We start from the raw sequence: 25,425 nt of genomic DNA, 5'->3' as shown, positions 1-25,425 counted from the left end.
ATACTGTCACCTCTCTTTTCCATTACATTAAAAGAGCTTTCAAATTTGGGAACCCTCTGTAGACTGATATAAATACCAGACAAAGAGACCACATTTTGACTAACATTCTTGACATGTTTAAATAGGTAAATCGGCTGAACAGTAAACAGCGGGTTGCATTGTATTCCAGATGTATTTTCTGTCACAAAAGCAGATATCTTTACATTCAGCAGTTGGACTCAGATATATTTCCCAGTTAATCCCATTCACAATTTTGCCTAATAAATGCAAGATGACATTTTCCATACAGAACACAGAGTGTTATCTCAGTGTTCAGTTTATGACTATCTTCATCCATGTTTAATTACTGGCAATATCTTCCCCCAGATCTCCTGCATCAGACATTTGACCATCTTGTAAATTTTGAGCCTTCCAAATTCTCACAGTTCGATGACTACAAAATAATAAATTAAAAATGAACATGTGAAAAGATGTGGAAATATAAAGAAATAAGTTCTTAGAATTACTTATCATGGAAACATTTTCTGAAAAGACCTTTAATAGGTGTAAGTAAAAATATACATTATACTATAATTATATCAAAGTTACCCATAATAATGAACTTTAAAATAGCTCCTATTATCAAAGGCTTACAATGTGCCAGCATTGTCACTATGTGTGCCTTACAAAGATGAATGAATTTAATTCTCCTTGCCTACCAAAAGATACAGATAATGCTATTATCCCCTATTTACTGATGAGGAAACTGAGGTCTAGAGAAGTGAAGAAATTTGCCCAAGATCATAAAGTAAGTGATAAAGGCATGATCTGAATCTAGGCAGTCTGGCTCCAGGTTCCTGTCTCCTAAACATCACACTGATATGACAAGGTCAGAGGTCCTTAGGCAAAAGAGCCCAGAGTAAGGTCAGAGTTTAGGGGCCGGGCAGGGACTCCAGGGAGCTAGTGACTCTGTCAACAGTCAGGAAGAATCATGTTCCAGTGAAATCAGCAGAAGCCCACAGGAAAAACGAGGGTATTAAGAAGTGGAATACCACTCTACCTATCATAGAACACAGAGGATGCAAAATTTTTCTGAGAAAACTATTTTTGTTGACCCAACATGTGGGCACTGGGGACCAGTCACTAGGCAGTCACATTTTTCTACCATGTCTCTCATGGCTCTAAAAGGGGAGTGTTGCTTTTCTCTAATTTCCTAATAAATCCAAAGCCAAAAAGAAAGATTTGCCATGGAATTTTATAGTTAAAAAGCTTTTCAAATGTTATGCAGTCCATTTCAAGGATGAAGGACATTTACTGACTTGTCCAGTGTAACACAGTGGAGCACAGAGCAGAGCCTAGAATCCAGGGTTTCCAGTTCTTAATCAATAGTCTTCCCTCCTGTGAGAGTTCTCATCACAGGAATAAAAGGCACACTTTTTCTTTTTTCTTTTTTTTTTTTTTTGTATCTACATCAGATGATGGATGTTAATTCCTAAATTTATTACGGTAATCATTTCATTATACATGTCAGTCAAATCATTATGCTGCACACCTTAAACTTGTGCAATGCTGTATGTCAATTATATCTCAATAAAACTTGGGGACAAATAATAATCTCATCCACCCACACAGCACATGTACATTGAAAATAGTAAGGGGCTGTGCTCATCCATCCACCCATTTATCCATCTCATTTATCCCATTCAACCATCCACTCAGCACATTTTCATTGAGAGCTTGCTGTGCTCTAGGCACTATTTTAGGTGCCTGGGATGAACATAAAATAAACAAATAAATAAATAATAGAATTTTCTGCCTTTATAGATCATACATTCTAGCAAAAGGAGACAGACAACAAACCACAATAAATAATTAGATTATAAAGTTTATTAGAAAGTAATAAATGTTATAGAAAAATAAAAGAGCATGGCAAAGGGGAGCAGGAATAGCAGGTCAGAGGAGAGATCACAATTTTAAATAAAATGGCAAGGTGATTCTTCTTGAGGAAGAAAGAACTTAGAAAAATGTCTGAAGGCAAAGTATTCCAGACAAAGAGATCAGCCAGGGCAAATGCCCTAAGGCTGGAGTGAGCCTGCTCTGTTCAAAGACCAGCAGAGAGGTGATCAGTGTTGTCAGAGAAGGAGCCCAGCAGAGGGTGCTAGAAGGTGACATGAGAGAGAACAGATGCTCAGGGGGCTAGGCCCAGTATTGGCTCGTTGCTACATAAGATGGACAATGACCATGAGCTTTTCAGCCAAGCAGAAACATGATCTGACTTGTGTTTTAAAAAAATTACTCTGGCTTCTGTACTGAGAATATATCACACAAGGGCAAAGACCCTTGTTTAGAAGGCTGTTGTAGTCATCCAGGAGCTGATGGTGACTAGGGTCAGTGAGGCAGCAAAAGACATGGCGAGAAGTGGTTGGATTCTAGATGTAATTTACAGGTACAACACCAACAGAATTTGCTGTTATGGAGTGTGAAAGAAAGGGAGGAATGAAAGTTTCAAGTCTGAGGAACAGAGGAGACAGAGAAGCCATTGACTGAGATGGAGAAGTTTACAGAGCAAGCCTCAGAAAGGCTGGGAGTTCAATTTTCAGCATATGAAATGTAAGATGATCACCACTACTAGTCATGAGAGAAAAACTTGTGCCAGGTTCTCTCTCCTGTTGTAAACAAAGTGAAAACTTGAGAAAATGTAAGGAACATCTGTTTTCAGACACTGGGCAATGGGTAGTTCAGGCTTGTGATCCCTGAGAAAAGGGGAACAGAGAAGGTAAGCTCTGTGACGGACTTGGTTCTGGTCCTGGAATCACCTTCCAGACTACAGCAGGGGGCGGGGGAACCAAGCAGAAAAATCACAGAATGGGAGGTGAAGAGATAGTAAGAAACACCTGGGAAGTATGAAGTCATTGGAATTTGTAAGACCAAGTGGAGAAGAGGAGAGAGCATGCAAAAACAACTGTGGAGCTACAGGGAAAAAATTCCATAAATACACATAGAGGCGAAGCTGCACATGAGTAAAGCCAGGCCCAAAACCAATCACTAGTTAAGTGTAAGTCAGATGACTCCCAGGGCGCACTGAGGGCTGTGAGATGCTCAGGTTCTGACCAGTAGAGCAGAGAGTGTCATCACACGCCTAAGACAGTCAGTAGGGATCCAAGAAGAGCTCAAAACAAGTCTCAGAAAGATGAAGCTGAGCCACAAGCAACTTAACTGCCTGACAGACAAAGCCCAACACTCTTTAAAGGAATATAATATAATCCAGATACTCAAACACAACACTGTCATGTTCAACAGTCAATAAAATATTACTTGACATAAAAAAGGAGGGAAAATGAGACCCATAATCATAAGAAAAATCAATGACAACAGATCCAGGAATCAGATATGACAGAATCACTTCTACAGGGACTGGGAATTACACAGTGCCTCAGTTTTCCCTCCTGTAAGCCAGGGATGATGACAATGCTCCCCTCCTAGTGTTCTCATGAGGACAAAATTTTAGTGCCTGAAAACTCTTAAAACAATGCCTGGCAGATACTAAGCCCTGTACACGTTTGTTAAACAGCAAATATGTAGAACTAATTTGAAAATAGCCCCTCTGATTTTATTGTCTGTTTTCCTGATTTGAAGTTATGTGGTAAATGCATCTGCATCTGATGCACCAGGAGTAAACTGAGGGAAATTTCAGTTCTTTAAAAATAAAACTGGGTCATGGAAGGTACTACAGTACCCTCACACCTCACTGGACAGGCCTCAGGGACGCACAATTCTTTTATAGTCTTATCTGAGTGTCCTATGACTTTGAGGGCTATTAAGTTATTTACAGTAAACTGTCAAGGACACAACAAGTTTCCCAGGGGATAAACAAAAGCGGTGACTCTTAGGAAAGTAATGCATCTTGGAAATTGCATCAGTGAAGCATCAAAAGTAAGCACCCTAGAAAAACACAAAAAAATTGGCTTTGATGTTCTTTAAAGATGAGAGAAAGCAAATCTAAATGAAAAGAGGGATTTGAGGAAAATATCACAGATAATAAGAGACACCACAGAAATAGGACAGAGGCTTCAAAATAAAATCAGGGTTATCATGCACTTAGGATAAAAGAATCTGGAAGGTGCTCAAGTTAAATTAAGTAACATAATTGGTGCACAAATGACATGGGGAGGTTTTCAAGATAGATATTCAGGAGAAATCACATTTTATTTGAAGGAGACAAACACCTCACACTATAGTACATATGCTTTCCTTCCCAAAGTGCTTATACACATATGATGTAGTTTTTATGGTCGCATCTCTACACCTCCTTCAAGCACCTTCTTAAGTGTCACTGTCTCAGGGAGGGCCTCACTGACCACTCTCACTGTGCAATGCCCCCACCCCCACCCTGTACTCTCCTCCTTGCTTTGTTTTTCTCCATCGCGCCCATCACCATCTGACATATTTTACTTATTTATTTTCTTTTCATCTCCTTAGAATAAAACTGGGGTTTGTTCATGTTTTGCTCACTTTGCTGTTCCCAACAGCCTAGGACAGTGCCTGGCACACAGGAGAGTCATCATGAATGAGCAAATAAATTAATCAATCCAGTCATCAGAATAGGGAGGAAGCAAATATTCATACCATGTATTTTAAAAGAGTTGGGAGAGGTAAAAAGAGGTTTTTTCTTTTTTTTTTTAAATAATTTGTTCTAAATATGAAGAATGGCAAGTTTGTTGCCTTTCTGGGAAAAAAAAAAACTTTAGAAATTAGTCACCTATCAATGATTAAAAAAAATTAAAATCACCAGGAGAAGATCTGGCAGGAGACTTCCCAGTGTAAGCAGAGAGCTGATACAGGAGTAACACTATAATCTTGTACCTGGGGAGCCCGAACTCAGTGCCCACAGTGGGCCTCAGAAAACAGAAATAAGACAGCATGAACAGCCATTAGAGTGGCTGCAATAAAAGAAGGATTTCGCATGTTCTGCATTCCCAGATGCTGACAACAGAGCATTCATTAAATCTGAACACGAGCAACCAGTGTAGAGAAATATCACACGGGAAAGCTGACTCAGTAGCAGTAAAAGTGTGGGTGGAATTACCTCCTATGGCTTTGCTGGGGCCATCATAACCTGCTGTCTCTCTGACGGGCACAAAGTTATCCACGTTCCAGAGTTTCAGAATACCCCCTCTGCAGCCACTGAGCAAAACTGGGTGGCACCATTCCCAGGGCACAGATCCAGTCCTTGTGTGTGTTTGGAACTTGCTGAGAGAAAAAAGAAAAATTATCAGCATAAGAGGAGGCTTCCAAAGAAAATTTTCATATGAAAACAAGTTACAAAAGTTTTTACTGACAAAATTCAATATTTGGAACACTGAATTGGCCTGGAAACTATTTTTAAAAAAATTTTGGTATGCAATCACTCTTAGTGATTTAAAGAAATAAGTCTATAATTTGCTCTGCAATTTGCCTCACTAGTTATCATCAGTGTTATCAGCATTAAAGGGCTAGAATATTAAAAATCTATAGAATCTAAAAGACCTGGAAAGTATACAGGATTTTTCAAACATCACTTCCTCTTCAAAGGAGTAATTATCTCACCTTTCTCTAACATGTATTTCATGCAAGTTTGGAAACTTTAACCTGATATGTAGTCTCTAAGGATTATCTCATAAAGTCACTGCCTTAAATTTTGAACAAGAACAAGAGCCTAAAGCTTTCTGTTGAAGGCTGGAGCTAAACTATACATTTCAAAATGAGTAGACAATAATTATAAGCTCAGACATTATGACCATATTTTATGCATAAAAATATTCCTATGCATAATATAGAAGTTACATCCAAGAATGTACATCTATAAAAGAAAAGCTTTTGAACGCAATGTCTGCATCTGTTGCCAGGTTTTTTCTATCAACATACAGTCTACTTGTTTATTTGCTTTTCATCTGGTTGTCAGCAGGAAAGTGACAGCAACAGCAGGACAAACGCGCCCACACGGAGAGAAGGGAAAGCTGGAACCTGAGAACAAGTTCATATGCTAATTCATTTCTTCCTCTGGGAATTAGGGAAAGCCACCAACATTTGATTGTACTGACAAAACACTTCAACCCAACCATCATTCCACAGGAAATGAGAGAACCACCACTCATGGAGGTATGAACATGCTCCTGCAGAGGAGGCACCATTTACACTGCTCTGACTTTAGCTACACTTAGATTTCTTTGGACTGTGCATACCTAAATCAAAAACAAAATAAAATGAGAAACTGTAACTGCTTTACTCTGAGACCGATTTTATTTAGTAAGCAAATGCACAGGGCAGTCCCAGACTTTCCAGTTCTTATCAGGGCCTACTCTCCTCTTATCTAAGAGGTTATCATTCAATGCTAAGTGTTGCCCTTTTCATAATTAATAACCCTGATGGGTGACAATGAAACACTCTTGAAGAGGAAGCCCTGACTGATATCATCCTTAAATGATGAAATTCTACTTAGAGGCTCTTCAAGTTCTTATAGAGGATACTGGTGACTTTGAAGCACCCAGTCTGTCCCATGCATTACCTGTAGAAGGTCTTTTTGAGCCAGACCCCGTTTCTTGATTCCATTGTCTCTGGACCCACTAACTAGGTTATCCCCTTGTATGATTATCACTTCAGTGCCATCATAATGAGGGGGCTCGAAACTGCAGGTGGGACTCACAGTTCCAAGAGCCCCTTCAGTTACATCAAACATCTAAATAAAAGCAGAAAGAAAGCAGTCATCCTATTTAACTTACATATAAGTACCTATATGTGTCCATTCATAGAAATACATGAGATGTATATTAACAAGACATGATTTGTTTTGTTGTGATATTTTACTAAGTTAACCAAAAAGAAACTGGCTATGAATGACTCAGAATGAACCTGAGCCCTATTTTCAGATTAATTTTGCTGACATATTAGGCTTTTAAAGGCAACAATTTTTTTCACATATGAGTGCACAAATGGTATGTTCAATAATAAAAATGCTGGTTATCAATCCAGTTGCTATTCAAATAAGTGACATGATGGTTATTTCAACACTGCTAGTTGGCTCAGCGGTCCTGCTGGTCATCGCAAATACCCCAGAGCTGCTATTCTGAACTTTTCCCTCCCCTCAGTTGCCCTCATCTCTCTCAGCTGTTGACCTTGTGATGTCCTGCAAAGGCTAGTGTGATCAAAAATTAACTTTCTGGACCCTCCTCCCAGTTACAAAAGTTTGCTTTTATCCTCAGACATTCTCTTTCCCATCCCTTCTTTTCAGCTGCTAAAGTGTACTTACTTCTTTCCAAAGTTCACATCTTTGGTCGGACTCTTTTTTGGTCTGATTCATCAACTGCCACCCCTTTTCTGCTCACACTTTCCCTCTCCACTGAGCCCATCTCCCAAGCATTTAAACATGCTCAAGTCTATAGAATACAAATCCCATCCCCTTAACCATTCTCTTTTCAAGTCACTAACTCATTTCTCATCTTTTAATAAAAGTTCCTTTAAAAGGAGCACTTATATGCTTCCTAGATCTCTTTATCACTGTATCCTCTTTTATTCCTGTTGGTTCTTATAGGATTCCCAAGGCTGAGTCATGTCAACTTCTTGCTCCTTTGGCCATATCAACTACTCTAACTTCTTGAACATCTGCTTCTGTTTGACTGGCTCTGAAACACACATGTCTACTTATAACTTATCTTGAGCCTTGGACTTGCCTTTCAAATGGCCTACTGGTCTACACAAGGAAATCCTCAAACTTAACATCTCCAAAATCAAATTATGCATCTCTCTTCATCTGCTACTTGCATAAAACCTGAAGACCATAATATGTTCAGTATAAAAGATGGTGATGATGGGACTTAAGCAGTAGTTGGATGACTGAGCCAAGAAATCTTTAAAATCCCTCCCAACCTATCTTCTGTGACAAGTGATCATATACGTATAAATAATAAGAACAAAATCAGGAACTATGAGTGAGGAAGATCAGGAAGAAAAAGCAAAGGCTAGAAATGAGAAAAAAGAAATATGATTAAGAGAACAGGGTCCTAGGTATATCTGAATACTTTAAATCTATCAATAGGAGAATATAATTCAACAACTGTATTATACACACTTTGATGTAATGATCCTTGCAGCTGGTGATGATTAGATCTTGTCCATTGGAAATCTGATCTACAGTTAAGACATATAACAGGGCCTAGTTGTCCTGTTAACTTTCCTGTGGACTGAAACCTTAGAGAAAAAAAAAGAAAGAAAGAAAAAAATTTTGTTTGGAAATATTTCTTAGCATGCTGAGGCTAAGTCTCAACAAAAATAATCTATATTCTTTGATAAAATTATTCATTCATTTTCTTCTGACTTAACTCCACCTCTATACAAGTCTGTTCAAATTAACAGTCAAAAAATGGCCAAACTACGATGGAAGTGTCAGAAGTCCTAAACAAGTTATTCCAAAGTGACTAATGTCATTCAAGTAGTAAACAAAAGGGCATCAAGAGTCCAAAAACTTGCTACAGGTTAATTTTAACTCCACCCTAAGTCCAGGTAAACTTTAACCTGTTAAATGTCTGCATATGTTATAGACATATGACTGATGTTATCAGGCCCGATGTGAAATTGGATTAAAACAACTATGTCACTGATATAACTAGAAAATAGCAATATGGAGAAAGTAAGATTATTTTTTACACACACATATTTTCACACATACACATGCACGTATATGTACACCTATCTTATATACACATGTATACACACATGTGTGGGCACTACGTGCGTACACATGTGCACCAGGACATAGGTAGTCCATTTCATCAGTTATTTTAAAGATATGAAAATGACCAGGAATGTATCTGACTGGTAGAAAAGCATATGATGTCAAATGTCAGGGGTGACAATGAACTTTTTTTCGTAGTCCTGCTTCAAATCAAGCTACTGGGATACAGAGATATATTTGGCTTCCAGAATATTACCATTTCTTGAACACTCTTTTCTTAGTTACTTTGTTAAGATGAATCTGTATTTAATCATGTTGCTGAAATCAGGCAGGTTTCAAAGGATCTAACTTTTCAGCAGAAAAGAAAGTGTGAAGATTTTCAAAACCTGATCTTTTCTGCCTCTTGTGGTGACTAAGTTTCTTCCTCCATGGTGCTCTGGCTACAAGTTTAACATCTTCAAGAATAAACCAAGTCTTCCTCTCTTTCCTAATTTTCTTAAACAAACACTCATTTTATTTTTCTTCTTTTTATTTTTAAAACAGTACTCAGGGCTGTGTTTCTTCTTTCTCTTTCTCTCTCATTTATTTATATATAAATTAGGTTTATTATACTTTCTCAAACATGCATTAAAATATTACAAGTTATAACTAGCTATTCCTCAAAATTTCTAAAATAAATTTCCCTTTATTTACCACTAACAAATTCCTTCTAGATTGGATTATTATCTGAATTTCCTGAATTGCAGACTGAAGTCAGTATCCTGTAATTGCCTGTTCAGTGGCCTTTATCCTCCATTATGAGATGAGTTCTAAGAAGGTGGACCCCACGTTTGTCTGGCTAAGCCTTTATCCCCAGTACCTACCATGGTGCTGGTACAGTGTCTGTCATAATTGATCTTGAATATATATTTGTTAATGAATAAATAAATATTCTCTTGCTGCCAAAATTGAAAGAACTAAAATAAATACTCTAGTGGATAAAATCTCATACTTCAATATATCATTTTTCTTTTTTTACTCACTCCATCTTCTTACGACTTCATCTTTTATATATATTATTTCATATTCACCAAAATCCTGTGAGGATTTATGTGCAAAGTTGTAAAGTTTATAAACTGAAAAATTTGAGATATAAGATGCATGACTGATGTTACAAAAAATAATTCTTTCAAAGGTACTAATGCAGTTAGGATGAGAGTCTTGGTCTCTTCTTAGTAAACAGTACAACTGGAGACATATATTAAGGAAGGCTGTTTTCCTTCATATATATTTTCCCCAGCAATGGAGATAAAAGAAGGAAAATTGGGAGTTTGCTAATGAGGACAGAAGAGATATTTAGGAGTGTTGTATTCAGCAGAAAAGCCCAAGATTTTATATTAACTTCTGGGGTTATAAAAATTAGACTTCATATGCACTAATGATAAGTGAAAAAATATATTTGCCATATAAAAGAAATATATTTTCCTTTAAAATTCTGCCTTTTAAGATCCCACATTCTGACCGCATTTCCAGAAGCTGCACAGAGGAAGGTGCCAGTTGGGTTTAGTGCAATTTGACTGATCTGGTTTTCCCCAGAAGGAATAGCAACTGTCCGGCTGGTACTTGCAGAACAGGCATCTCCAAGAGGAACTTGACCTGAAGACCTTAACAGAGGTGAAACAGCAAGGTAAGTCACATTTCTGGGTAACAGTTAGGCTTAGAATGCCTTAAATTCCTAGGAAACTGGCTGCAGGCAACCAGATCTGGTCACTGTAAGCAGCTTACCCAGCACAGCACTTCACACACACGTGACTGGCACTTATAAATAAACATTTTGACAGATAAATGAATGAATGAAGAAAACAAGATGACATGGCTTTAAACTCAATTTGCAAGTCTCTTAAACACTGAGAATTATGGGTCCTGAATTAAGGATGACCTCAATATGATTCAGAAAATATTAGATGACAATGATTTAAAAACTCAGCAAGTGATGCAGTGCCACAGAGGTAATTCATTTTCCTGCAGTTTCCAGAAGCCCCCTGAGGGGCAAGCCTACCGATATTCTTTCATATGTAAGATTTGCCCTTTTCAGTTAAACACACTGAGGAATTTTAAAATTATTTTTAGTTTTTGTTTACTTTAACCCAATCATATATGGATTAGTTACTATTGCTTAACCATAACTTACTTCTATTTCCTCTGCTAAATTCTAAATGGCAAGTGTATTTTTAAATTTGGGAACATTTTCTCAGTTAACTTCTAAAATATCAAGTTATAATCAGTCTTTTCAAATTAGATTTTAGTCAGTCAACTGGATGGGTAAATTTCTAACATAAGATAACAGTGTTCTTTTTCTACAAAACTTCCCTCAAGAGACTTGTATTCAATACAGTAAATAATTAGTAGTTCTCAACATGCAAAATAGAATTTAATGTTAGTAAACCCCACTGTACAAATTAGTAAAAACTAACCACTCCTATGCTCCCTACTCTTATTTAAACCAACAGAGTTCACCCTAATTTTAATTATGTAAAACAGTTCATCAACCTTATGGCAAAAAGAATCATCTGCTCTACATTTTAAAGACATACATGATAAGAAACACAGGAAACAAACTCATCGTCCAATTATCCAACACAACCTAAAGTTATAAAATATGGTCTAACCTCAAGGCAGTGATAAGTCCTAAAAAAAACAAAACAAAACAACAAAAAAAGCCCTCTCAGTTATTCAATACATGCTAATTAAATGTTGCAGGTACTTCTTCACCATCTACAATGGTGATTCCAGCCATTTTCCAGGGAGTGGTATTCATTTGAAGCATGTAAATCATTTAACTATACAAGTAATAAATACTATGAAAATTTAATTCCTTAGTTATTTGGTTAGGGAGGAAATATGAAATGTGTACTTAGTCACAGATCAAATATGACTTCTCCCTTCCTGTTTAATATTGAGCTCTTATATATTATTTTCTCAATAGTTTTTTTCACCTTACTTTATCGGCATTCTTACTGTAAACACTTTAACATTCCTTGCAAGTAGACAGGTATAAATAAACAAAAATGCACTCACAGACCTATCTTTTCTCATATTTATAAACAAGGACTATTTGCCCCTTATGCTATTTGCCTTTAAGTTACTTACATTAGCATTTGAATGCACTTTGCTGAGTCTCTGATATCCCACACCTTAATATAAGATGTTGACACTGTGAAGACCAAACTTGTATAATATAGTATTTTACAGATATGACATTGTTGGGATGACCCCCCAGTGACATTATCCCATACTTTACAAGTACGATCTAAAACAAGCAAAAAAGAGGAAATACTGTCAATATGAACTAAATTAGACTCACTTAACAATAACAATTTCTCTTCTATGAGGAAAAAAATGAGATAAGAAAACAGTAATTATTCCATTCACCTGAAACAGGCATCCTAACTCCATCCCTGACACTTTGCAGCAGGTTCAAGGGCAAAGGAGGTGTGAAGGATTGGATGAAAGCTAGGGATGCATCATGAGGTATTAAAAAAATAATTACACAAAATTTTGAAATAGACATACGAAAAGAGTCTTACGCCAAATTGCCCCTGAATCTTAAACAGCCATCCTAAATCAGCTGTTTCAAAATCTGCTCTTAGCTCCTGAACACTCCATACTCATAAATACACACACGTTTCTTTTCCAGGAGTCATTGATGGATTTTATCTTTGACTCAAAAAACATAATCATAAAACTATTCTATTTTGTTTTTCTGACATGCTGAATGTGTAATTATACTGGAGAAATCAATTTAACTTGAATCATTAGAAAATTATATTTTTACAGAGTAAATTTTTTTTAATGGGGGAATTGCTTGCCATTATTCACAACGCATACACTAGACTCTTGTATTTCCCTCATAGACAATGAACAAAAATGTTCACTGATTAAACTAAGTCTTGGAATATCCCTAAATGCTAAAAAACAAAAACAAAAACAAAAAAAACCTAGCTCCCCAAATTCCTATACATGCTTCCTTCTCATCGTCCTAGTCTCATTGCCCATTGTCATGTATATTCTACCTTTCAACTCAATTGGATTTAGTTTCCAAACCACTTCTTTTCTTTTCTTTTCTTTTTTTTAAGGATTAGATTTATTCATTTATTTCTGCTTGGAAGAGGTACCGGGGATTGAACCCAGGACCTCGTGTATGTTGAGCATGTGCTCTACCACTTGAGCTATACAGCCCCCTCCCCCCAAATCCACTTCTGCCTCCACATCTCTGCTTCTGCTCTTCTGTGATCTTGGTTGCCAGTCCTTACCTGTCAATAGCAACAATCCTGTAAGGTTCATCCTAAATACCTCCTTATCAAAGCTTTCCGTATTTTTACAACTTGGCATAATCTCTCCCTTTCCTGAAACCCCAAAACTCTTAGTCTCTAATTTTTCAACTCATTTATAGTTGATTATTTTAGCTGCCTGCCATTTTACCAAAGGGGTTAAGAGCACAGGCTTGGAGACAAATAGACCTAGGTTTCCAATCCTGGCTCTTCCACTTTCTAGCTAAGTTTATCTGGGGAAATTATTTAACTTCTTGAATCTTCAGTCTCTTCATCTGTAAAAATGAGGATGCAATATGTATGTCATTGGGGTTGTTGTGAAAATTAAGTGAGATGTAATTTGCATACTGTCCAGTGCAGCCTCTGACATACAGGAACTTTTCAAGAAACGGGGGCTGCTACCCACCTTACTCTCTCTGCCACACTGTACATTGCAATGGCCTTTTGTAGATTTCTACGCAGCCTGCGTTACTAAGCTCAGGGCGTTGCATACATAAGACGCTCAACTACCGAAGAGATGTATCCCCTCGCCATTCTACTCGCATCACATCAACAGAGGTTTTCCTTTCTTACCTCTCATGCAGTGATCTTATGTTTTATATAATTCAGGGGTTGAACCATATTATCCCTCAGATTTTTATGAGTCTTAAACAGTTTGACATTTTTTTCAAAACCTGTTCAACGTAATCATTTTTAAAAGATCTATTATGTATCTAATGACACAACAACTAGCACCTTTGATCCAGTGAGGAGAAATCATAGCCCCCACACAGAGCCCAGCTGTTGTGCGCCCTTCAGATGTGTGTGTGTGCACACACTGAAGTGGGGGCGTTCTGATTCATTTTGAAGCTGGAAGTGGGTTGATTATGCCCCTGAGCTGGGAGAAAAATAAACAGAGCTTTACTTCAGTAGCTGTATCATGAAACTACTTTTAATTTTTTTCTCTGACTTTAAGAAGTCTTTCCAAGCAATTAGTAATAAAATCCATACTGGTCCCTTGTCTCATTTTTTAGGCAAAGGGACACAGTGTGAAACAGTAAAAGCAGTGATGGCATGCATCAACAAATCAGGTGTCAGCTAGCAAGTGCCTTCTGCAAGGAGCAAAGCCAGTGCTGCATCTGGATTTTCTTATTAGTAATTTAATCTCTTTCAAATTTAATGAAGTAATATTGGGAGCTATTCAAGTATAGTGAATTCTGACAGGTAAGAAAGTATAAATGATGGTTAACTGGAAGATGTGACTCTGTCAGGCTGGAGTATAATTCTACATCAAAAAAGACATTCTGAAGAAAGTATAACACATATCACCTAAAGTACTAAGAAAGCAAATTTGAAACCAATTTGAAGAAATATAAGAATATCTGTATAGACAGAAATTCTAAAGGGAGAATGGCTCAAAAATAGCAAAAACTTTAAAACTCTTAACAGTGTCAAAGAAAAAAAATTAAGAGTAAAATTTTAAGAGAACAGTGAGGCTCTTTAGGGAGCTTTATGATAAATTTAATATTTCTAAGTTTCTGCTTTATGCCATTGGACTATGAACTGTGGAAATAGAAAGTTTATCAAAACACTGTCCTTATCCTACAAGAATTTAAGACAGGATCTGAATTGAAATAACTGTATGAGGAAGACTAAAAATGAGTGTGAATTAAGACATAATAAATATGTAGGTTGACTGTAACTGTGCTTCAGAGCAGGAAGAAAAATTATGCTAAAATATGCCCATCATCTAAGACAGATGGCATACTATGAGGGCAGATGCGGGCATGAAACCAAGCTTTCTGTTTCCATCTTCTTGATGAATGAGAACAGCCTTCATGATGCAAGGTGCGGGGATAATTAAGGAGAAATGTAAGCCCAAGATAAGTTAGAACTGATAATTAAGACTTATTCAATGAGTTCAAGTACTTCTGTTTCTGAAACACTATGTCACAGGGTTTTGAAAATATATACTATTGTGGAGGCAAAACCATTGTTGGTACACTGGATCAATAAAAGGGATAAAACACATAGACCCAATTTTCTAGGAAGGAGAAAAATAGTGGATTTCAGAGATTACAGATGAGTAACTCTTGTTGAGTCTCACAGAGGAAAACATTAAATAAATATAAACACTTAAATGCTCATATAAATGTTCATATAAGATAACATGGGGAAGTTCACTAATCTCATGGGGAAGTTCTTTGTAGAATCAATAGACAGCATGTTAGGAGAATGTCATATTCACAATATATGTTGACTCCAGAAAGGTCCATACAAAAAGCTTTTCAAATGACATCCTTGTAGATGTGGTGAGTAAGAAAAACACTATTGTAGTAAGTAAGGTAGTTTTCCATCAGTGCTGAAGAACCACACCTAAAGGGTCCATGTTCCTGTCAGTCTGGAAAGAGGTCTTCAATATCTAGTCAGTCTTTCCTCAGAAACAAAGACAGACATGGCATGTTTATTAAATTGATATATTAAAGAGATGCACTGCCTAGAAAAAAATCACAAACAAAATTCATTTAGGTACATACCTACCACTAAAATATTCAATGGAAAAAAAATAAGCATAAAATTTAAGTTGAAGATAGAAGAGAATGCTCCAAGTAGGAAAGGGGTTTAACTCAATTTTACAAGCTAAATAAATTTGTTTATTTATATGAGATCAATGGCTTAACAATTTTTGATTCCTCTACCAGCATTTTCAATGACTTGTGCAATACAAGTAAATATCTCAGAAGAAAGCAAGAGAGTTACTATATTCTGCTGAGGCCACATCTGAAATGAGATTGAGCTCTGGATGCCACATTCTAAGAAGAACTCTGAAAAATGGGAGATTTTTCCAAAACCACGGAAGCAGAAAGAAGGATCCTAGACTATATCATATTAGGAGCAGATGAATCTAAAACTATTGAGATGATAAGAGAACTTCCACTAGAGAGAGCATACAAAAGCACAGTTAAATGGCTGAATATTTAAAAGATCTGTCAGATACCCACAAAAAGATGTACTGGATTAATTCTACTAGAGCTCAAGAGGGCTGATGAACGGCCAATGGATAGAAATTTAAAGGAGGTAAATTTAGGCTCAGGATTTTTTAAAATCCTTTATTTTTAGGGTTTAGTTATATTGATTTCAAAAAATGAAGGGAGTTCCTCGTTACTAGAAATAATACCAGGAACTGTTACCACATGGATGTGTAATGACAAAATCCAAAGTATTATTTGCATACATGCATCAGTTTGAGATTTTTGAAACTAATGCTCAGTAACTTGTTGGTAATCTAAGAATTTAACCAGAACTGTAATGGGAGCAAAACCTCCTCAAAAGTCTGAATCTGCCATTTCAAAAGCTTAACTGATGTGGGGTTTAAAAGCTATGAACTGAAGCCATCAAATTATAACTATTGCTTCATATGTTGAAAAGTTATGATCTAATACACAGTCAACTGCTACTGTTACTTCGAAAACAGAATATGTATGTATATATGTATGTATGTACATATGTATGTGTATTTTAAGAAGCTGACTATAAAGAAAAAAAATCCATGATAACAGCCTAAGAGTTGCATGATCTGCATTTAATGACACAAATCACCCTAAGGAAAAAAAAAAGAAAAAACTAAACAGTACCCTCAGTTATATAATACTATGTCTCCAAAAATTTCCTTCATTCAGATCATTCTCTTTATCCTGAGAATCTATTAAATGTTCCCTTCATGACATAACATCCAACACAATTCTGTCATGTCAAAGGTTGTAATATTACAAAAGTAAATACTTGCTTCCAGTGACTTAATATATGGCCCAGCCTAGAGACCAGGATGCCTTTTTTTCATTCTTATTTGTTTTTATTTTTTCAGACCTTTGAAGAAAAAGAATTTCAACACTAAATAAAGAATTTTATTCATTAGATACTGAAAAATACTCTCATATTCTCAGAATATTAGGGTCAATATTTTATAGAGATTACCTTATATCAAAGATAATAGAAAAAATACAGAAATTGGAAACATACATCCTTGGTATTTCTTTTCTATTAAAATTAATCTATTCACATTCTGGAATATATAAATCAACTTTAAAATTGTTTAAGTTAAGGTTAAACACTGCAAACTTACACAACAGATCTGATCTGAAGGAAAATAATGCTTACTTTTGTTCCATTCAAAACCAGCAAAGTCTTGCAATGCTGTGAATGAGATTAATTTCCTCCCCCCTCCCCCACTTGCCTTCTGGAGGATCTACTGATGATCAGGAAAATGGCCATAAGACATGGTGGGGGGGAAGTGCAAAGGGAAAGGAGACAAAATGATTAGTGGAAAGAGGAAATGATAGAAAGAAAAAGAAATTAAGGGTCCAAAAAATCTGTAACATGAAAAAATGCAACATTGTTATTTCTAAAATAGCATTTACTAGTTAAAAATAATAATTATTTTTTAAAACCTCTTTTTCTTTCTATTTCTTTCTATACTTTAGGTACCATAGTATCCTTTTTCCCCTAGCATACCTTTTTTCATCACAAACCCTGCCATAAACTTCTTATTTAAAATCGATAAACCAACATGAAAAACTACCTATACACCTCCCACAATTTGAGGGGGCAATATTCACTGAGGAAATTAATTTTCATAGATCTAAATTTCTTTTAAAGAAAAATTTTAGATTATAGACAGAAAACAAATAGCACAATTTTTTATGTTATTATACAAAAAAGTCTGCCACTACTTTGTCTGAGAGTTATGATCACAAAAATATATTATATATATATATATATTAAAATTTATGGTTAAAAATGTTAGTGCATTGACATTTACCAGTTATGAATGCAACAAAAATGGGACTTGCTTAAAGTTTCTAGGAAGGCATTTTAGAACATCACTGAAAGGTCAGAAGGTAGGAAAGACAGAAAGAACCTGTGTATCTCTGACACAGAAGAGTCACTTTTATCAGATCTACAGGGAAAGAGTCAGAATTATGAGGAGAAAGACTGCAGATGGTAACAGGCGGACACTGAGGCTGAGCTGATGCAATGGTATGAATAATAGAAACACAGCAAACATTTCCTTTAATGGGCCCTGCTTTCCTATTTGCACTGGATATCAGCAAATTCAATATACACCTAAATTAGCTACAATATTTTGTTCTTATGTTTTCTACCAAGATTTGGGGAGGGGGAACTTTCTATTACTGATCCATGGAACCGATCTGTCCTCGCTTTCTAAAATGTAGCCCCTGAAGAGGAACGCCATCAAGTAAATGAAATCCATCACTTCAAGGTGCTATTTAATCTGACTAGTACTAGAAAACTTTTCCCATTTCAATAACCATTAATGAATTTTATTCCTCTTGATAATTACTTTAGAGTCTCATATGAAAATTACACAAATACATGTCTGTGTAGGGAGTGAGTCAGTCAAAATTTAATAACCTTTGATTTAACTCATCTCAAAAACGTGGAGGTCTTCTGCCTAGTCAGTCCCTCAGCAACAGCAGGGAGGTTTTGGTGGGATTTTAAAAATAAGTGAGCCATTCCTGTCAGCCTGACCCTGAATCCTCCAGTACTGACAGTAAGTCTGGTTATTATATTAAATATTTAGCATGTAGAATCATACAATAGGCTTGGGAAGAATGAGGACAGAGTGAGTGCTGGCATGTCATGTCATCAGAAACAATGTGTTTGACCTAACTTCTAGCAGGTGAAATATGCTAGTCTCAAAAAGGAGCCCAAAAGAAAGTGATTCAGAAGGTAGGTGAGGGTTTGGGTTAAGTCAGTTATTCTAAGTTTTAATTTATAGAGATGACAATGCAGTTAAATGATTGGTAGCTGATAAACCATTTCAGTAAAAAACATGGAACTATGATTAGACTGTCAAGATTATCAAAAGACTGACAAACTTTTATGACCGTAAATACAAGGTGGACAAAATTTACTAATTATTCATATCACTAGTGAAAATGGACTTCCTACAGACATTCCTAATGCTGTGCTCTTTTCTCAGTTAAATGAGAGGTATGATTTAACAACATTCAAGAGTCTTTTAATACTTGTTTTTAAATTTAAAAAATCACCTAACTAGATCACCTTAAAGAACATATCATATACTGATTAAACTATATTAAAATTTAATCAAGAATTTTATCCATAAATTAAGTAGATTAAAGATTACTTCAAAATAATCATGTATCTAAGTCTACAGAGCCATTTAGCATGATCAAACATGCCAGACAGATCTTAAACAGTATCCTGTAATTTCAGAAATCGTTGATATATGTAGGAAGATCATAGCATAGAAAACAAGTTGGCATGGGAGGCTGGATATCAAGTACATACGTCCACAACATTATAATTCAAAATCAAAGCAGACAAGTCAGAGTTAATAAATACTTTATGGCAACACCTTTAGTATGAAATTTTTACAAGAGAGATTCTGGCTCAATGTGGGGATACTTTTTCACTTCAACTTTGATGAAAATAGTATTTTCCCTACCCCTCCAACTTTTCTTTCCCCAACAGCCCACCCTGAGTTCTACCCTCTCCACCTCTCCACCTATAAAGGTACTCTTATTTTTCAAGAACACAATGACTCAAGTTTTGTGGTGGATTTGTAGAACAAGCAAATGGTAACATGTTACACATATGTGACACGGTCTTTGTCAGCTGTTATATCCACCAAAGATAAAATAATTTGCCACTTTTCAAGGCAGGATATTGGATTAGAGGCTTCTATGGGCTCAATGAACATGAAGAGTCCCAAGAAATTTCAACTTCAAGTGATCACAAAGATATTTCAATTCTAATTGACTTGCAAAAGGAAAAGGCAAGGCAAGTGCTGAAGTGAAGCAATGCAAATCTACAGCAGGGAATAATGTTCAACAGGAAAATAAATTCATCTAATTTTGTGTATATGGTTCATTTCCCATTGGAAAAACACATAAAATACAGCATGAGTTCACAAGTCAGACTCCACCTCCCACACAGAGAGAGCTAAGTGTTCTCTCTGGATTGTATTGAAATGCTCAGGAATATTATAACCTATAGTTGGGACTCTTTAACATAATGACTTACTTATCCTGCTGAACTGATGTGTTTCCCTGAGAAACAGTGAGACGATTAAAAACATTCAGTTCATTACGGGGCCAGCTTGGTGGGGAAGAAGGAGGTGAAGGCTAGCCTCTGAAGTTCCAGAATCTGAGCTACAAGGAAAAAAAGTTAAATAGGTGGCTATTTATTTGTTAGAAATGTTATAAGAAACATGCTTTAAAAAAAAAAAAAAGCTTCTCAATAGAGAACTCCTTCCTTCCTTCCTTTCTTCCTCTCTTCCTTTTTCATAAGATAAAATGCACTCTGAACAATTTAATTCTTTTCCCCTACTGGATTGTGTTACATTGGCCAAAAGATGGCACTAAAGAAAAAGTTCTGTTGGCTAAAATCTAAACTCAGTATGAATAAATCAAGGCAAATTTAAAATTATACAATTTTACACTTGAGATCAAGATGCTCACTTTACAGATGAGGGAAGAGACCCTGAGAGATTAAGAGGGATTTGCTTATTCAACTGATTAATTCATTTATTTTTTAATTACTTATTTGCTCCATCCCCTATCTCCTAGTTATTCTTTGAGATATTTGATTCATTAGAAACTGATAAATTACATCTTTAAATACAGGAAGCAAGGATGATTAGGACAATTTCCATGACATTCAAGGCAGCTAAACCAGTGGTCAAAGTAGAGAGTGTGCATGATGGTACAGGGGAGGGGATGGTATAAGATCACTCACTTGGGTACAGAAAATACCCAAAAACTTCTTTTCATATTTAATACTGAAGAAATTGGCTTTGCCAATATTTGAACAGAGATTGCCATTGATGATCTCACTTAAGACCATGTCAGAGATCTACCTGCCATCTGCAGCCTGTGAGGTGACCTGAGGGAAATGTGAGTGTGCTGCAGGTAGAAGGATACAGGGGCTCTAACCCATTTGTAACTTTCTGCGTGTTGTGGTGTTGCAATTTACAAATGCCCAGGTAAGTGGACCATCGGATTATATTATATACCGTTAGGCAGACTAACCCTCACAAAACAAACTCTCACAAAACACACACGTAGCTTCTAAAAGAGTTCAACAACAAAAAATTAAGGATAATACCAATTTAAATATGAAAGAACAGCAAGAAAGCACCATAACTCACACATCTTCTAACACTAGATTTTTTTCAACCACTTTAAAGCAGTGAAATCAATGAGTTTTATTCAGATAACAGAAACAGTCAGAATTAATTTCAAATTTTTCTAGAAGACTATTTGAGTTACAGTTTTAATAAACCTCTCCTCAAAGGTATATTAACTTCACAATGAGATACACAGATAATTGAAAAATAAGAGTACATGATCAATTTATTTTACAGGTATGTGTGAGACCAAGAAAATTAGAAGACCACAAGCTGACAGCTGATTCAATTGTCTTAAGTCAAATCAGTCACAATCCCAGAGTCAGCCTAAATATGGAGAATAATTCCACTGCTGTCCTTTAGCATCTCAGTGCTGCTGATGTTTTATACACCCTATCAGATAAAAAAGCATTAGTAACTGACTGCCTTTGTTCCTTGGTCTTTGGGTTTTCTGCTTTCTCACACACCTTTCTTCTTGCTATGGGGGGAGGCTCTGGTGGGTTTTTTTCTGACAGAGATGACTGTCTAGAACTAAGAGAGAAAAAGATTCTGTAATCATCTAATTTTAAATATATACATAGAACGTTGGCAATTGAACCTAAATTTTTAATAGATTACTAAGTAGAACTTGAAAAAGGTTACTTGGGAATAAAAGATAGAACTAGGATAGGAAAATATTACATGAGTTATTTTTAATTAATGGGAGCTTGACAACTGTATATTTAATTTTTAAATTGGCAATCTTATCAAAAACATATAAGCCTATTATCTTTGAACATAAACATCAATGCTCTACTGCCAAATAGCTAACATGAATTTTTAAATTTTAAATGTCTTTAAGTTTGATTAAAACTGCTTTAGGTGAAGAAAAATTGTCTTTACAATTTTTCAAGAACAAAAATATTAGAATATCAGAATATGAGAAACAATGAAATTTAATGAATTATTATTTACAGAGTCACAAAAGAATACTACAGGTGAGCACAAAAAGTGTTTTACTTAACTAGTATTTAAGTATTAGTTAGCTATGTAAGTTTTGGTTAAAAATATTCTTGTTTTATTATAAATTTTAAATGTTGAATAATGGCTATGTAACTAATAATTTAAGACTGATTTTTGTGTATAGTGGTAATGAATTTTAATTGGAAAAAAAATGAAATTTTGCTATCCTTGGCTACTTATACTAATAAGGAAAAAAACACCAAGGAATTAGAAAGCAGGATCCTCAGAACGGGCTTAAAGTGATTCCTACCTGAAAGTGAAAACTAAATGTAACCAAACTTCATGTGCCTGATTTTTCTAATCAAAGGAAATCACATTTTAGAAGTTCTGCATCATTTAAGTCATAGGCCTACTTAGGTGAATGATTTTATTTTATGCAATAAAAGTCATGAATTAATGTGTTATAAGAGTTACCGTACCAGCATGTGACCAGCTCTTAAATTTGTACAGAATCACACAAGCATCTTAATTGATGAAAACTTGAAAATAAATCATGTGAAGAGACAGTATCTAAAAGATATTTTCTACAACCTGTCATGAATTATAACATTTTTAAAAAGAAAAAGGCAAAAAGAAGATATTCTGGATTCCAGATCATAGATTTAGTCTTGAATTTCCAAAAGTCACTATTCATCTGACAGACTAAATGCTGAACACATGGGAGTTCCTAAAATCTGGTCTCAGTTCTGTATCACTACCTTCACCAAAAGCTTTTCTTCTACTGTTATCTTATCAAAAAAGCACTGAAGCCATAAGCCATACTAGTTAGCAATCTTTATCAGCAAATTCAATAGTTAATCACATAGGCCACCTCAAGCACAAGCAAGAAAGTTCTGCCATCTTCAAAATTAATTTTGGAACTAAAGGTAGCAGATGGGCTTACTGAATGGAAGACAATGAAAATACCTTCATAAGATGAAGAAAGTTATGAGAAACAGATATTCAAGTTGGGGGCGGGGAGTTTGTTATATTTTATTATTTGCAGAGTCATCTAGTATGTGCCATTTTTTGGCACTATTTCTCAATGCAGTCATGTGTTCATATAGTAAATCATTTGCTAGATCATATATGAGGGTTAGTTTGAAAAAAGTCATTAAAAATCTTTACCAGTGAATGACTGATGTAGTTGTAATACAACTAACAAACAAAACACACACACTGGCCTGTGTAGGAAAATCTTTCTTCTCAAGATAATTATGAACAATTTCTAAATAAAATCTGTTTTGAGTAGAATGTTTCTTGTTAAGATGATCACAGATGGGAAACGTTCCCTCCTTCAACTCTTTAATAACACAACAACAATTCTTTGTGTATACACTCATCCCAGACATGCAATGTCTTCAAGGCAAAGGATTAGGAAAGTTCAAAATGGATTAAGTTGGTAACTGACATCTGCATTTTTCTTTAACAGTGTCAGCAAAAGTCTACTCACCTGCCCAGGCTCTTAGAATGAGGATGTACCATGACTCAGAGCAAACTGGAGAGGCTCCAAGGTTCTGTTTGCTGTAATGATTTTACAGGTGACACTTTAACCTACATTTGTTTCTAAATAAGTTTTGTCTGTAATTCACATCTCAGCCTTCATAAAAATGATAATCTTTAAGAAAGACCCTAAAACTTAGAAATAGGACACAGCAATTTTAACAAAGAACATCTCATTTAGATTATTCCGAATATTCAAAAAGTTAGGGGACACGACACCTGGCAGAAATTACTTTGAAAACTAGAGATCTTATTTACATAATTAAAAAAAGAAATAAGAAATTAGCAATATATATATATATATATTGAAAAAGAAAAGAAAAGTCAAAAGAAAGGAAGTTAGTGTAGCTGGGCCAGACTTGCATGCTGCCTCTCTTAAAATCGAAGCCAGAAGGGGGAGGGAGCTCTTTTTCCCTAGCACAAGTACTGGTCTCAGTATTCATTCTAACCTCTTGCCCTTCTGCAACAGGTGTAAAAGGGCCATGCAAGAAGGCATCTCCTGCACTAGTGTCTGAAGGTAAAAACATTTAGCATGTCTTTCCCTAGCAAGTGTGTCAAACATAGCACGTATGACAGTGACAAGCCAGAGCTACAGCCAGGGAAGACTTTTGGGGGTCATAATCATAGCCAACATTTGTATATGCTTATTGGATGCCAGAAATTGTTGTAAACAATTTATTATATTAGCATATACTATCATTATCCCAGTTCACAAGTGAGAAAACAGAGGCACACAGAAGCTAAAAGTCCAAAGTCACAGTTAGTAAGTGGTAAAGCCAGATTCTAAACCAGGCAATCTGCCTCCAGCATTACTGCGCTCTCCTGACACTCGTGGCCCGCTCCCTCAATGTCTAATAAAAAGAAAGAAAGAAATTAAACCAACAGATAATTGCAGGGGATTTCAACTCAATTTTGATTTTTCCCGTGCTTAGATGATTTATTTAATGTAAACTTTATTTTAATACCGATTTTTATATTTGTGGCCCCATTTTCATGACCCTGCCCCCTGATGTCTTAACTGGATGTTTAATCTGCCTGTTGGATATCCAACGCCAGCCCATGCTAGCTTTTGGCAGCGTGGTGAGGCAGGTGAAGGTTAATTTTCCCTAGAATCTAAATTCACCATAAGCATTCCCTTCCATACTCCAGGAAAATCAAGGGACTACCTTGTTGTAAATGCTTAGAGTTGGATGTTATCACTAATGTATTAGATAATCAAGGTGTTTGCCACATTATAAACCTTTAGAGTGCAGAAACCCTGTTGTATTCAACTTTACATCACTTGCATTTAACATAGTGCATTACCTATTTAAAATACATAGCCAACTTCGTTTATTCAATGAGTGAAAAATAAATGATTTGAGATCCTTTCAGGCATCTTCGCAGTTCAAAAGGGGTGGCAGAGAGCAAGAGAAAACTTTTGGAAAGAAAAAGCCCTGCAGACGCGCACCCCCCACCACCCCAGGCCCCCTGCAGCCGGCGCACCTCCACTCCAGGGCGCCCGCCCGCCCTCGGTCCATCCCTCCGCTCGCTCCCAGCTGCGGCGCCTCGCACTTGACTTGAGTCCCCGCCGCGCTCGTCTTCGCCGCCGGGGTCCGCCGCCCCGCGCCATGGAGCCGGCCGCGGGCAGCGAGCGCCGCATCCTAAGCGGTCCCCGCGGGCCCGCCTCCACCAGGGGCCACGCGCCCTTGGCAGCCGTCCCCGGCCGGGCCCGAGGGGAATCGGCAGCTGCGGATCAGCGAGGGCGGCCAGTTCAGCGATGGGCTGGAGGATCGAGGCTTGCTAGAAAG

At 36.3% G+C, this 25,425-nt stretch overlaps 1 pseudogene; it reads right to left on the bottom strand.

The window, feature by feature from the left end:
- On the bottom strand, nucleotides 1-23,617 carry LOC135318475 (kinesin-like protein KIF21A; annotated as a pseudogene).
- Between the last annotated feature and the right edge of the window lie 1,808 nt (nucleotides 23,618-25,425).

This window comes from Camelus dromedarius, chromosome 11 (genome assembly GCF_036321535.1).
Source record: "Camelus dromedarius isolate mCamDro1 chromosome 11, mCamDro1.pat, whole genome shotgun sequence".
In the NCBI taxonomy this organism is placed as follows: domain Eukaryota; kingdom Metazoa; phylum Chordata; class Mammalia; order Artiodactyla; family Camelidae; genus Camelus; species Camelus dromedarius.
This window is presented reverse-complemented; position numbering and strand designations above follow the sequence as displayed.